Raw genomic sequence first — 15,785 nt, forward strand, 5'->3', positions numbered from 1 at the left:
AAACAGCAGGAGAAACCGCACACCCCTGCTGCGTACCACTCCAAGACTTTTAATAATGAGGTTAAAGGTTACCGCCAACAACAGGGAGTACTTAAATTACACCTTTGCATTGAAGAACTTAAACTCTCAAACCGAAATACCAAGAGTGAACTGAGGGAATCACTGTTTATTTTTACAAGTAAAAATCCATAGTTTGTGATAAAAAGGACGCTGTAGTAAGATGAGGTTTGCGCGCTGCGGAGAGGAGTAATCTGATCCTGCAGGGACTTCTTTTGGCTCTTTGCGGCCGCACAATCCCACAGACTGAGTCACTCCCACTTTGGCATGCTGCTGCACATTCAAGAGACTTTACGAGAGAGAGGGAGTGATGGAGGAGAAAGAGGGGCCTCAAGACAAAAGGAGGAGGAGAGAAAACAGAATGCAGAGCTAAATAAGAACTGAAGAGTGCTTTAGTGAGACTGCTTTCAGATAAATGACAACGGAATTTTGACAATAATGGGAGACTTATGGCGGAATAGTTTTGCTTTGACTCATCTTTAGTCCGTTATAAGTGACGTCAACAAATCTGTAGATATTTTGAGGGGGCGGCAAATAAGTGGATAGCAGTCTAATCTACCTTACATATATTAGAATGTAGGGCTGTGCAATTAACCAAATTTTGATCGAGATTCATATTTGTCTAATTGTCAAGGATTTTCTTAGGTATTTTTAATCATGAAGTCAACAGCCAATCCTCTGTCCATAAAAATATGTTTTTCTTTATTATGGCAATTTGACATTATGCATTATATTGTTCATATATTGTAATTATATAGTCACATAAAGAGCCCAAAAGGAGTAGGCTGAAGCAATAGCTAAACCCCAGACAGTGGTTTGAAGCAGACTTTGTAGGAAAAAAAAAAAAAAAAAAAAGCTTTTTTGTGGTAAAAAATCCAGACTCAATATATTTAATACTATTGAAAGATAAAATGCAATCAAAAATGGTCACTGATCACTGTTAGAGAATATATTTCAAATTTGAGTAGATAAATAGCAATATATCTTCTGACAGTGATGTTCAAAGAACAGAAGTGTATAACTTTGTATAACAGTGTTGACTCACAGGGAAATATCATTTTTCTTCACTGTTCCACCATAAAGCCTTACAGGATATCCTGCTCATAAACTGATTACAGGCGATGTCACCAATTAAAAAAAAATCTATTTAGATGTTACGTACAGCCTGCCCTCATCTTCCTTCCACAGTTAGTTTGTCCAACACATTAAGGAAATGATGCGTGGGGGTCATAAATATCCAGGTTTAACATGACAGAGTGGGTGAGACCGTGCTGCAGTGTGTGTATGAGCACAGAGGTGTACTTTACCAAGGAGATCATAAGGTTGAGCAAAGATGTATGTGTAGTCAACGGGACAATCACAATGACGACTGTGTTTACCCTGATCGCTATAGTAACCACTGGGCACCCCGCCTGTTTGACCTTTTAGGCCGATAACAACGCCACACACTGGAAGAGTTCCCATGTATCCTTAGGAACTGGAGTTGTGACTAACTACTTTACATAAAAATACACGTACTTTTTCATGGAGTGTTCAGACCACCAGGAACAAGTTATCTAGAAAATACAGCAATCCTTTCAGAGAGAAGGAAGTTAATGTTTTGTGTTTCCATAGAGATCCAGGGCAAACATACCTCTGATTACACATTATCAGTGTGGTACGGCCACATGTATGTAAACTGGACTATTTGTACTTGGGTGTCAAGCTATAAACCGCTATGTGCTAGACGAAAATACCTTACACGGCAATATTTTCACTGACATTGAGTGTCAAAAACGTATTTATTCATGAGTATTTTATCGTCAACTAGGCAAATTTGAATTGGCAGTCCCTTGACCAGATTTCTTTTTTTTTCTTTTGCAGTATTGATGCTCGCTCAAATGATTATCTAGTTTTAATATTAGTTTTAGTATTGATTAGTATCTGATTTTTGATACTTCTGACAATGCTGAATGGAGTAGCCAAAGATATCAACAATTTTAAGGTTGTCTAACTCAGCTGTCATCTATCGTTGGTTACCAAGTTCATCAATGAATACCTTAATTTAAATTACTGCCTCCCAAAGTTAAATTAATACCATCATTGCCTAAATGTTGGTTAGGAACTAGGACTGTGGACAGGAGTTGAGTGGCTCTCTAGATAAGAAACGATTCGAGTGGAAAAAATGAGTGCTTGTTTTTGCCCAAGAGATAAGGCAAAGTGATTGACGCATGAAGTGTTTAACCAAGGAAGATGGAACAGTCCTGGAAATGCAACTGATGGTGGACAGGGTAAATATGCCAAAAAATGCATGCATCCAACCATTAAATGACTGCAATATTTAAACACTGAGGTACCAAAATACAGTGGTATATGTGGTTATATTGGTATTATCTTGATATTTCTCTTGCTGTTTTAAATGTCAAGTTTGTCACAAATGGGTAAAGCTGCATTTGTGTTTTATACATTTTTTTTTTCTTTTTTTTTTTATTAAAGAGGGGGTATTGTGCAAAATTGACTTTTTGGACCATGTTATAATATTGTTCCTTCATCAAAAACATGCCTAAATTTGTTTTAAGTCATTCATGCATGTTTGAATTATCAAGCGATCTCTCCCAAGCATTATTCAAACCCTCCTTACGGTTAGCAGTATGATCCATTCCACGTGGTGATATAAATATGAAAGTGTTAGCAATTAATACCCCATAGAAGTGCAAAGTGGTTCAACTTAATAAACACCCGAACTACATATCTTGTATTAAACAGAAAAAAACCCAAAAAAAACAGGCAATAGCAAGGCTGGATGACTTCCTCTCTTGATTAATCACTATATTAGTCATCTCTGGCAAGCGAAGACTCAGCACAACCAGTTTATGAATGAAATAATAATGTGAAATGCACAAAACACAAGTTAGCTAGTAAAAAAATATCAAACAAAAGTTTCCCTAACTCTACCAAGTCAGATTACTAGAACATTGTTATTTGAAGAAACTTACATAAAATTTCAATATAAAAACACAAGTAGAGACAGGCATGCAGCACATACTGTAAAACTGTGCCAAACCATGCCAGGTAAAATAAGACTCAAGGCACATGGGGTTCCTTAGAATGCAACTACCAAGGAAAGCTTGCGCCAGCACTATCAAGTGGTCAGGCTTTGCCCAAACTTAAGTGCACAAGAAATGGGTACCACATGTGTCCAGAGATAGCACATAGCCAAGCTCCAATCTGAGTTTTCTGTGCATCTGATTATAAGACGTTCTATAAGGACCTAAATGTATTAAATAAATATATTCGTAGCACTTTTTGGATGCTAACTCCATTTTCCATCAACTTATTACCTCGATGAAAAGTTAAATATTGATGTTTGGCGCTGGTATCATAAACCTGTACTGTGAGGCGAGATGTGTGTGTGGCAGGATTCTGGCTTCGCTTCTACAACTCAGGAATTTCCTCCAGCCCGGCCGCCAGTTCAAGATGGCTACCATATGCCAGCTATTCACACACACATACAGAGACATGCTGAATGAGGAGCGCGGTCCGGCCAGAGTACAGGTTTACCGAAGCCAACCTCGCGCATAAACAAACACCGTAAAATGCATAATGGGAGTGTAGCGCTAGGCTAAAATGAAGCACTGGCCAGATTTAAGTGAAGTGCATGTGATGTGAGTGACGACTTGAAGACAAAACCGGTGGATATGCCACAATGAGCATGACGCAAACAGCCAGTTGGGAAAGCGTACCAAATGTCCAGATGCATTCAGCTGCAAGGCTTTGAGTAAACCATACTCCAGAGTGAAAGTTGTTTGACGACGAAGACCAAAATAAATAGGTGACTTCATTTGTTTTAATTTCCTATCTGCACTCGGCATTGATATTTTCTTGCTGTGCAGTAAGTTTACATTTGCACAAATCCAGCTCGGCAGAAGTCAGGTCCAGATAGACAAACGTATCGGTTGGCTATTTAATGTGAAGTAGGCACTGCTCAAAATGTGACTACACCACTCTCTGATGGGTTTGCAGTACAGAAATGTCCAAACTCGGCCCCATATATCAACCCAAAAAATATCGGCAGAGCTTATCGGCCATGAGTTTATCTGGATTCTAAACAATTATTATTATAAAAAAAAAAAAAAAAAAAAAAAAAAAAAAAAAAGTGGTGGCGTTGGTACCGGAATGACCAAATGTATGTGTATGTGTATATGTGACAGAACCTGAATAAATTTAATATAATTGGACATGAACATTTTTGAAAGTTCATAATCGTCATCATTGTGTCATAATATACATTTGCAGTAAAACACAGTTGGTAAAACATAAAGCACAACTTCAACTTGCATCGGGTCATAAGTTCAGGCCTTCAGTTGTCACAACACAGTCAGTGTGCATCCCATAAATGAAACTGCGGCACATCACATCAGGTTCGTCAAGTTGCTGTGTACAGTTTTGTATAATGCGTTTGTATATTTATGGTGAATTGTCATGTGAGAGCGTGGGTGACGGCGGTTTATGGGCTGAGCATTGGACAGAATCTTGCAGCTAACCGTAAGGAGGGTAGGAGAGATCGCTAAATTACTGAAGCATGCATGGATGATATTTAAAACCTTTTCGGCCATGTTTTTGATGAGAGAATGTTATAATATGGTAGAAAGCTCAAAAAACTCCATTTTGTCCCTTTTCAAGTTTAAATGACAAATTCAGGACACTTTTTCCATTCCCAGCTTAACAAAAATGAACAAATAAACAAGCTGTGGTCTAACTTAAAATTCCAAATTCAGGATTACATAAGAATCCTGATCCTTATTATGTGCTAAAAAAGCAAATAATTACGAAGTGTTGAGATTTAAACAAGCAGAGACGATGATTCAAGTGAGACATTTAAACACAGTGCAGCTGTGCATGTGCCAGGCCTGACCACATTTTGTATCCAAATGTGCTGTGATGCCTCATGTACTGCAGAAGTCCAGAAAAAAAGACTGAACAAAATGTGGAGGCTTTAAAAACAGAACAAGAAGATCCAGTCAGACCGCTCACCGCATAAAGTCCGGTGCAGTGTGTCCTCAAACTGTTGGCAAAGGAGAAATGTCAAGAAATGCTTTTTGAAGTTACGTTGTCCACATTAATGCAGTGCCGAAATTACAAGCCACAGCAGGTCAGAAATGTAAGCAAATATCATTTAGCGAGCTCTACTCTAGGGCTGAACGATTTAGGAAAAAAATATCCGATTGGGATTTTTCTGACAAGCGTTGCGATTTGATTTGCGATTTATGTTTTTATAATAGGATTCTTTTCAAAGTTCACATTTTAAACAAGCGTGTACAGGAAAATCGACAAAAACACTCAAATATGAACTGGCAAACTAAAACAAGAATGACATTTTAGCACATATTTGTACTAGTGTTGTCATGGTACTAACATTTTAAAGTAATAGACTCCATACTCAATACTGATTCTGATACTACAAATAAAAAAACAGATTTTCAACATTAAACAATAGTATTTTCTTTTATATTACCATGTGGCCTTTTATCTGTGTAATCCAGGTAGGTTCCATAGTGATCAAAGGGTGTATACTAATGTTATACTTGTTCTGAGCTCATCCTAAAAGGTATTCAGGACACCAAAGTTCAATTCTGTCCTGTGAATGTGATTTTTTTTTTTGTATCAATGAGTATCTGATTTTCAACAAGCCTAGTTTGTACATAGGCCTGTCACGATAATTACTATATTGATTTATCACTCAATATACGATATAATGGGGCTCAATATTTATCGTGGATTCATTTTCTTTGCAAAAGTTGTAAGATTCTTGTTATTTTTGTTGTAATACGATAAGATTTGAGCTGTAGAGGGTTGAATAAGTGACTTCTGTAGCTAATTATTGCTTCATTCTGCTATTTATGTGTTGCAGCTCAGGCCTTTTAATGACATTGTATATTTAAAAATGGTTTACTGGGGTTATCCTGCTTAATTTTTATTGTGTAAGTGGCATAAAGTAGTTTCAATATTATCGTTTATCGCAATATATTGTGCTTTAAAATGTGTTATCGTGACAGGACTATGGCTAGGGTCAAGAAGGTAACAAAAAACAACATGTAAAAATGGTATAAATTTAATGAACAGCATCGTAAAAGGTAAAGTAACATAAGTGGTCTAAAATATATAGGCAAATATATAAACAAAAGAACCTAAGAAACCTAAGAAATTAAAAATAACAGATTTTATAGATGAAATTGTTTAGTGTCTCATGTAGGCCTATTAAAAAATTAGTGACAAAATAAGGGACAAATAACACAATATCAAACAACGAGTGTTCCAAAATAAACACGAGTCGCGTAAACCCACAAACAGAACAAAACAACAAGAAACACATAAACAGAACTAAACTAGTGTCTCAAACAAACATAGTTAGACAGAGAGACAAACGAATGACTAACAAACGAAATGAGACACAGACGCAAAATGGCATACTGACCACAAAGTCCAGCAGCCCTAAGCAGGTGTGTAGAATGTTCTTTTAGGGGAGATGGCTGCAGGTGATTGGCCAGGGGGGAAAACAGTTGGAGAAAGGGGAAAGATTCAATCACACATAAAACATAAGCCAGATACTCACAAATGAAAGAACCTGGGTGGCCGTAACACAATGTTAGCAGTTTTTACGCAGAAAAACACTGGATAATTTGTTGTTTTTGAACGAAACTTTAAAAAAAAATTGTCCGCCTTTGTGATTTGCCAGTTGTGTCCATTCAAACTGCAATTTCATTAGTGATTAATGTTGCAGCCCGACTTTACGCAACATTCAAAGTCTAAACCTATTGAGCCATTACGCCGAACTGTAAACTGTTTTTCCTTCAGCTTTAGGTAGCCACGCTCTTTTGTTGACGCTAGAGTCTGTATTTGAAGTCAATCACCAAAACTTGTTCAGGATTAGTGGTTTTAGTGGCTTCCAGGCCTCTCTGAATCCCAAGAGCCAAAGAACCATGAGCAAAGTGCCCCGACAGATGTTCTCCTGGGAAACTTCATCTGGGTGGAACCGTTCTGGGCTCTGGTTGGCATTTATTTTTACTTTACTTTTATTATCTTTTTATTTTAGGGAATGTACAATCTTCAAAAGTACTTAAAAGACAAATACCTAAAAATCTAAATATATTTCTTTAAATTTAGTTCTCAAAGTTCGTGCATGTTTATGTCACCGCAAAACATCTATTTAAAGATTTAATAAGGAAAACGCGCCTTCATTTAGCAACAAGCACATAAACATTCTTTTCTAAGGTTAGTTGTGTGTAACATGTGTATGAGAGCTACTTGTACTGCAGTCATCTGGCAACAGCACAATATAACTGGTTTGGAAAATTCCATAACTAGTGTATAGTACTACTAATGTAAGATCCCAGTCTTCTATGGACAACTGCCTGTGCCATTACTGCTGTTGTTGATGTTCTGATTTAAAATAAAGCAGCAAAAGAATGTAGGTAAGCTTTACTTTTTCAGGAAAATTCTAACAAACTGTCAAAATTTTGTTTTGAAATGAGAAACCTTTCGTCGTGTTTGTAGATGACCAATCGCAGCTGTTCATCTACCGCGCATGGTTCAAACGTGGAAGGAATCTCCTCTCAAATACCCGATATATGAGTCATCAAAAGTAGCGAAAATAAGATATTAATCGATACTAAAACTAGTGATGAAACGACACTAAAAAAGTCACATCAACAGGACAGGAACGGACCTTACCTGACTAGCTTTAGAATGATGTTAAGCTGTAGCAAGACGTATCAACAAGTATAAGACAACATAGTATTGAAATTCGGTTTGAATTGCTTTTCCCTGATTGGTTAAAACATCCACCCACTGGAGCACGAAGACAACATGCCAGACTTCTCATGTCTGTACATAATAGCCAAAAAATCTAGTTTTGGCTGTCCAGGCAGTACAATTGTGGCAGCGGACTGACATTACAAATGGTCACTGTATTTTCTGGGTGTCAAAGAACAAAAACTCAAAAAGTTCAAATACTGCACAATATCCAAAGCATTATCCGTATCCGGTGTTATTATTTCTGTTCTGTTATGCTTGAAATCAACTACAGTGTTACTGGCATAAGTGGACGAAATTGGTGTAGCGAAACTAGATATTTGAGCACATATCGAAACTACAAAAGTCACATACATATGACAGAAATGAACCTTTTCTGAATAGATTTAGAATGATCTTGAGCTGTATAAGAACAAGTTTAAGACCACATAAACTAGTACACGCCCATGGACCACTATGGAACCTACCTGGATGACTGAGGGATCACACAAATATAAGGCCGTATGGTAAAATAAAAGAAAGTGTTATGATTTAATGTTGAAGATCACATTCTATTGTCTAAAGATAGAGTTTTTTTGCTATCACCGTGGCATCAGAATCAGTACTGAGTAGCAAGTCCATTCCTTAGTATCGAAATCAAATCGAACCTTACTTCCCCATGACATAAAACTTAAATTTCACTTGACATAGCGCGGTGATGCCGTTCTACCTCCTTATCTGAGAAGTAGCAGATCTTTTAAGTTAGCACCCTCGGTTTAGTAGCCAGAGAAGGACGCACATCTGCACTGTATGAGCCAATGACAGCAGTTTTAAACATACACCCCCGTCCCCACCCACTCGCTCTCTCACATCTGCTGTGCGTTATACAACAAGGCCTTACTCAGACACTGCCAAGGCCCGCATGAATACACATCTCTCCTGGGTGATCAATTATGGACTCCGCTCAGCCAGCCTATCAGCAAAAATATAATTTCAGTTGCATATGGTTTAGGTCCAACAATGCTACAATCTGGAAATATTCTTGTTCATGTCTGTCTGATATGTTCCACAGCATGGAGTTAAACTTGTAAATCTCCACGGAGACACGCAGGTGACTACCTAGCTAAGTTACAGGCCAGATCTGTTGAAAAAAGAGCGTGCCGACAGTAAGAATCCATGTTTTTTTGTCAGGTATAACAATAAAACTGCCTGTAACTGAATAAAAGACAGAAGTATAAAAGGGCTTGTATTAGGATATTTTCTGGTCTATGTTATAATGTTGTTTCCTTATCAAAAACATACTTAGAGTTGTTTTTTTATTTAGCTCACAAACCCTGCATATTTAGGATGAGCTCGTCACTCAAACAGAAAACACTCTGTTCCACCTTGTGATGTCATGTGGTAATACAGAACATGCTCCACTGTGTTTTTAAACTCCATACGCCGTCACTAGATTCAGTTAAAGAATTTGAGCCCTGGAATTGACTATCTCTACTGAACAAAAGGTAAAAGGTAGCTGTTAATTTGAAAACTACCCCTCCATGACATCATAAGGTGGAACAGAGCATTTTCAGCTTTGGAAATGTAGACAGACTAATAATAAAGACGTGTGAATGAAACAAAACACAATTTCCAGACATGTTTTTGATGAGGTTACAACACTGTAGCATGGCGTAAAGCTCACAAGAGTCAAATTTGCATAATACAGGCCCTTTAATACCATACTGTGGAACAACCCCGCCCCTCCAAAGCTTTAAATGTCCTGTTCAATTATCTGGCATCACTAGGTAGTAATCCAGCAAGTGCTTCTCCATGTTTATGTTTTTAAAGTCCATATGCAGTTTCTGATCATTTCTGGGCTCATTATTTGCCTTCTCAAATTTGAAGCTAGAAGGAATTGTATTTCTTGTTAATTAAGCCATGGCAACTAAATAGGCAAAAATGAAGACGGCTTTTCACATAGTCACAATTTTCAGATGCAACAAGTGAAAAACCAAAAATTCTGAGGCTTCCAAAAATGAGTTTAAAAAGCCAGAAAATACGCTTAAATGAAGCCTGCATCAAATCTGGTAAGTTGGACTCATTACTTCCATATTAAATGCATGTACAGGCTCGCATGTCCTTTCTGCTGATGATATTTACAGCTAAACCACAGCGCTAGCCCGTTAGCCAATAGGTTCGCCGGCCAACGCGCTCTGCCCAGTTCTGCTCTACCACTCGGGCCTGAAGTTACGAGTCTGAGTGCGCATGTAGATGTATGAAGCCTCGCCTGGCGCCACACTACTGCTGGGAGTGATTACAAAGACATGGTGCAGATAGCTGGAGATTACGACTCCATGCAACGCTGACACACAAGAGGAGATATATAGAAGGGTGTATACATGAAGAGTATGCGTGTAGATTGGTAGCATGTGAAGGGGTACAAACTTAAACACGGTCTGCAAATCCAAGGACATATGGTGAGATTATGTACTTACAAACAATTGCAGCTTGTCTCTGTCGGGCGTCGCAATTATAATTATCCAGTGCTTATCTTTAATGTACAGTCTAAGAAATGCTGTATTCAAACCAGATGTCATTTCGAAAGCAGTCATCGATGTCTGGGGCGTTGGGCCATTACAAAGAGGACTGTGTGACTAAAATAGTGTTGTCAGGATACTCAAATTTCAAACTCAATTTTGATACTAAGGAATACGCTTGATGCACAATACTGATTCTGATACCATAATGATAATGAAACACACTCTTTATTTAGACAATGGAATGTCATTTTTAACATTACATCATAATACTTTCTTTTATATTACCGTGTGGCCTTAGGTATGTTCCATAACGGTTCAAGGCGTATACTAGTCTATGTGGTCTTGTACTTGTTCTGATACCACAAAATCAATCTAAAGTTATTCAGGAAAGGTTAATTTTTGTCCTGTGAATGTGACTTTTTTAGTATTCATACTTGCCCAAATGAGTAACTAGTATCTGATTTTCGTTAATTCTGATGACCCTAAAAGCAACTATAATTTTTGAGGGTGTTGGAGCATCATAACGTGGACTGCGTGACTGGAATATTAACCCTTAAAACGGAAAGACAAGCATTCCAAACCAATCGTTACTTTCAAATGAACGAGTCAGGGCACGTCCTAGAGATTCCGTGAGACTTAACTAAAAATCAAAGGATAATGAAAAAAAAAGAGAAAGAAAAGCCCTTAAATGCCCTTAAATTGCACTGAAATGTATTCATTCAGAGAATCGCATTTTTGCAGATGAGATAGAAAATAAATGGATGGACACTGCAGTTGCTATCAGGCTGGACAACAAAATGTTATAGCTAGGTAGGTTAAAATGCATTGAATTTACAAGATTTCACCTAGATTTAAGTAGATTTGACTCGTCTAGCAAGTTTTTCTTATTTTAGCGTAACAAGATATTGTCTTTCATATTTTAAGTACAAACAGCCATGTTCCATTGCTAGATTATTTAACTTGGCAAGTCAAATCTTCTGAAATAAAAACAAGTTCTTAGCTGAAATACGTTTTAACTTAAGTAGATATTACTTTTGGAAGAACAGTTCACAGCCCAGTGCCCACACATAACTATTTCATATTCAACTTTTTTATGATGGCACATATGGTATCTGTTTGTTGTCTGTTTTAAATCATTTGATTCTGGGGGTATTCTGGAGGTAGTTTAATACAATAAGGAGTTGAAATTGTGATTATTAAACATTTTGATGGGAGTACATTCACATGGAACTATATTAGGACTAAATCAGGACCTTACAAAGTCAAGTCAAACCAGCACCAAAAGTACTCAAAACTATTGCATATCTGACCCAAACTACACTCAGAAGACTACACCTGCACTGGAGTTCATGCAAAAAGAAGTATTTATGTAGAAAAAGTACCATAAAACATGTATTGATATGTAAACGGATTAAACTTGTGAATCATTGGTTTAATCTGCCTTTATGTAAATACGACAACATTTAAACTCTCAGTAATTACTATATTGTCTTCAGTATATGAAAGCTGGAACAATCTTTGTTTGCGGTCAAACAAATTGTGTGTACTTTTTCTTTGCAATAAAATTTTGGGTTATTTTTGGCTAGATGATGAGATTTAAGTCGTAAAAGGTTGAATTAATAACGCCTATGATTCATTACAGATGCAGACTAAGTACTTAAGTGTTTCATTCTGCTATTAATTTATTGCAGCTCATGAGTTTTATAATATTGTAAATTTTGAATAGTTTTGTGGTTTAAATCTGCTCTTGGGTTATTGTATCAGTGGTTTCAATATTATCGTTTATCGTCTACATTTACTTCAGAAATATATCGAACTTCAAAATGTTTTTTAGACTTTGTACCCCTGATGCCAATGTGTGTTTACACCACTCTGAAGCTGAACCTCAGACGACCTTTAACACATTGAGTAAACAGGCCCAGCTGTATGTTCTGCTCAGAGGCACAACATGAGAGAAATCCACATATCACACACACATGTTCAGGCGTACACTGTATACGCTTACACATACTTTGAAGAAGCCCCGCCTCCAGGGATCCAAGACACTCCCACGCTCAACTGCCGGCACGACCCCCGTTCCGTTTCCCCCGAGCAGTGAGTCACTCTGCTGGGAACTCCATGCCTTCTACATTACTACTATCAGAGAGAACGAGAAGAGAGGGAGGAGTAGGAGAGTGAGGTGTATGGGTAAGTAGGCAAGATCATAGACTTGATGGGACTAAGCTGAGACCAAAACAAGCAGAAAGAAAAACAAAAAACAAAAACACTTCTAAAAATCCTACATTTTACCATTGATTTTACCACATTGGCAAAGTCAATGGAGTAAATCAAGAAGTGAAATTTAAAATGGCAGTAGCAGTGGTATTTAGGGTTGTATTAGTAGTAGTAGTAATTCTTTATCGATCAATTAGTTGATTTAAAAGGGGGCATGGCAAAAGCTCTCCAAAGTATCTATATGTATCTGACCCAAACTGCACTCACAAAAATACACCTGGTAATTCAGGCAAAAACTATGCAAAAAAGCACTACAAAACAATGTATTTATCTAAAATGACTAAAGACTGATAGCCCTAGTGGTATTACTCACTTTTTTGTGTTAAAGAGGTATGACAAAACTGACTTTGCCACTAAGGGCATCTGATGTAATATGTATGCCAATTTATTATAAGAGCATAATAGCTAACGTTTAGACAATAGGCTTTCATAAGGTCAAATGGCAACACAAAACATTTATTGTCATCAGACTGCATATAAAAATGGACACAGCTAATCTGCTAGCTTCTGCGTTCCAAATAGGAAGTGATCATGGGCGCGCTTCTGGCTCCATCGACTGGCGCTTGGTCTTAAAATGTTTGAATTAACCCCCTCTACATGATCCTGGCATTTTTATTTTGCTATTGTGTCCGTAAATAAAGATATGAATATTAATAACAGACAAATCAGGCGCCTTTTTCCCCAAGGTCACTAGCGTTAGTAACAGGTTTGATTGACCGCATTGCTAAGCTCCCGCTCTGTGCTAAACCATTGGTGCGAGCAAGAAGGGGCGTAACTTTCAACAACCTCACTCTGGATTGGCTCTTTGGTTGCTATGATACTCCTGGTTGGAATTCCAAATAAGGAACTCGGCTCCAAATTTGCCTATAACTGTTAGCCTCAATGAGCTTCATTTGGCCGACGCTGGATGCTATGGGTGACGTCACACTCACTTAGTCCGCTTCTTTATACAGTCTATGCTTGGAATCCGTCATCCACTAAATAACCAGGAAAAGATGTTGGTGTTAAGAATACATGCTAACCTATTGAACATACAACTTTAGCTAGCCAAAGTTTGTCCAACCTTTGACATGAGCGATTATGCGTTACCTCCGAGAGTTTGCTGACATTTGACTGATATCAGATGTCCTCCCAGTTCAACTCGGCGAGAGGTAAGGATAATAAACAACATGAACTTGCATAATTAAACCCCAGGCCAAAGCAACTCCAGACACAATGACTTAAACGAGACCCAGTTTGAGCTCAAGACAAAAACATTGCAAAGGGTAAAATATACACAGACATGCTTTCTTGATTACTCCCGTTGGACTCGGCGCAGGCTTGATGAGGAGAGGCCCGAAGAGGGAAACTCGTACTAATTTAGCTATGATCTCAATACAATACTCAGAGAAGAAAACTGCATTGTTCAGCCTGCCACTTTGCTGCTCTGATTTAATGAGGTTGTTAAATGTGTTTGCACAGGTGGACTTGCTGGTGCCAAGTAGTCTCTACAAAGGCAATGAAAACCATGTAAAGGGTGTGCTAAAGATCATGATGAATCACAATTTGGTTATTGCACAACAATAATCAAAGTATAGTAATAACTTCCAACTTTGATGGAGTTACAAAAATGTATGTCATATTAGAGTTGTCAAAGAATGTGATTTCCAGATACTAAGTAGAGATATAAGAGCACTTGGCTGATATATCGAGCCAGTGTTTGGACTTTTTAGCGTATCGCCTTTCGGCCTTAAATCTCCAGCACAGTCCGATATTTTGTTTTGGTCAATCTGCTGCCTAGAAATTACACACAGTGCTTTATATTAAGACTTTAATACAAAGAGACAGCTGCACACACACTACACATATCTACACAGTTTGTTGTAAAAAAAAAAAAAAAATAAATAAATAAAAGTGCTTGGGGAGAGTTTATAGTAATTTCAAATAACATAATTTGGGGGAAATAATCAAAATTGACCCAAAAATATCAGCAGAGATTATCATCCATCGGTCTTCTAAACAACTGGTATCGCAACGGCCATGAAAAAAAACATATGGGTCAATCTCTAATACTATATAATTCTAAAACTACCATTGTAAGTAGATACATTTGAGAAAGTTTTGATTTAATGTTGTCAAAGGTACTGGAAATCAGTTACTAATCAATATTAAAACTACTATCGAAACTAGACACTCATTTTAGCAGGTATCAATACTAAAAAAAAATCACATTCACAGGACAAAAAATAGGTTTATAATGAACTTGAGATGTAACAGAACAAGCACAAGACCACATAGACTAGTAAAAGCCCTTAAACCACTATGGAAACTACCTGGACGACTGAGGGATTACACAGATATACGGCCACATGATAATATAAAAGAAAGTCCTAGGATTTAAATTTGAAAATCACAATCGATTATCTTTCAGCTGATCTTTTACTGCAGCTCATGATTTTTAACAATATTGCACATTTAGAATATTTTTGTGGTTTAAGTCTACTCTTGGATTATTGTGTCAGTGGCAAAAATTAGTTTCAATATTATCTGTGTAATCCCTCAGTCGTCCAAAATATGTTATCCTGACAGTTTTATCAGTGACCAAGAAAAAAAAAAAAGATTTCAGCTATGTCAACAAGCTCAAGGAGGTCCACACTTGTAAACAAACTATAAAATAGCAGGTGGTATGGTGGTGGCGTCTCTAAAAACAAGCTTACAGTGAAGCAAGCAACCCTCACTGTTAAAACATATTATACAACACTTAAGATTAACCAGTGGGATTACTGTACAGTACACAGCAACTGACAAACCTGACTTTCAACGAGCCATTTAACTGAACCACTGTTAAAGTATAGATTGTATTATATTTAGTTGAGTTTTATTCTATGGAGCATCTTTGGGTACATTTTGGGTTATAACTACTATGGGTAAATTTAAAAAAGAAGCGTGGCAAAAGCTCTAAAAGCAATTCAGTATCTCTATGATCTGACCATGGAACTGCACTCCAAGGACTATAACTTCATGTGAGTTCATGTAGTTGTACTTATGCAGGAAAGTACTAGAGAAAGTGTTACAAGGGAAAATTTTGAAGCCGAATTCCATATTTGGAACTCTGACTGCGAGTATCATAGCAACCAAAGAGCCAATCTGGAGCGAAGGTAACTCCTTCCCGCCTGCACCACT

The 15,785-nt window shown here is 37.4% G+C and overlaps 1 protein-coding gene across 1 annotated transcript in view; it reads right to left on the reverse strand.

The window, feature by feature from the left end:
- The window catches only part of il11ra (interleukin 11 receptor, alpha), a 68,917-nt gene that overhangs the window by 34,672 nt on the left and 18,460 nt on the right, over positions 1-15,785 (reverse strand). The gene's annotated exons all lie outside the window — the stretch shown is intronic.

Source organism: Periophthalmus magnuspinnatus, chromosome 12 (genome assembly GCF_009829125.3).
Source record: "Periophthalmus magnuspinnatus isolate fPerMag1 chromosome 12, fPerMag1.2.pri, whole genome shotgun sequence".
Lineage (NCBI taxonomy): Eukaryota > Metazoa > Chordata > Actinopteri > Gobiiformes > Gobiidae > Periophthalmus > Periophthalmus magnuspinnatus.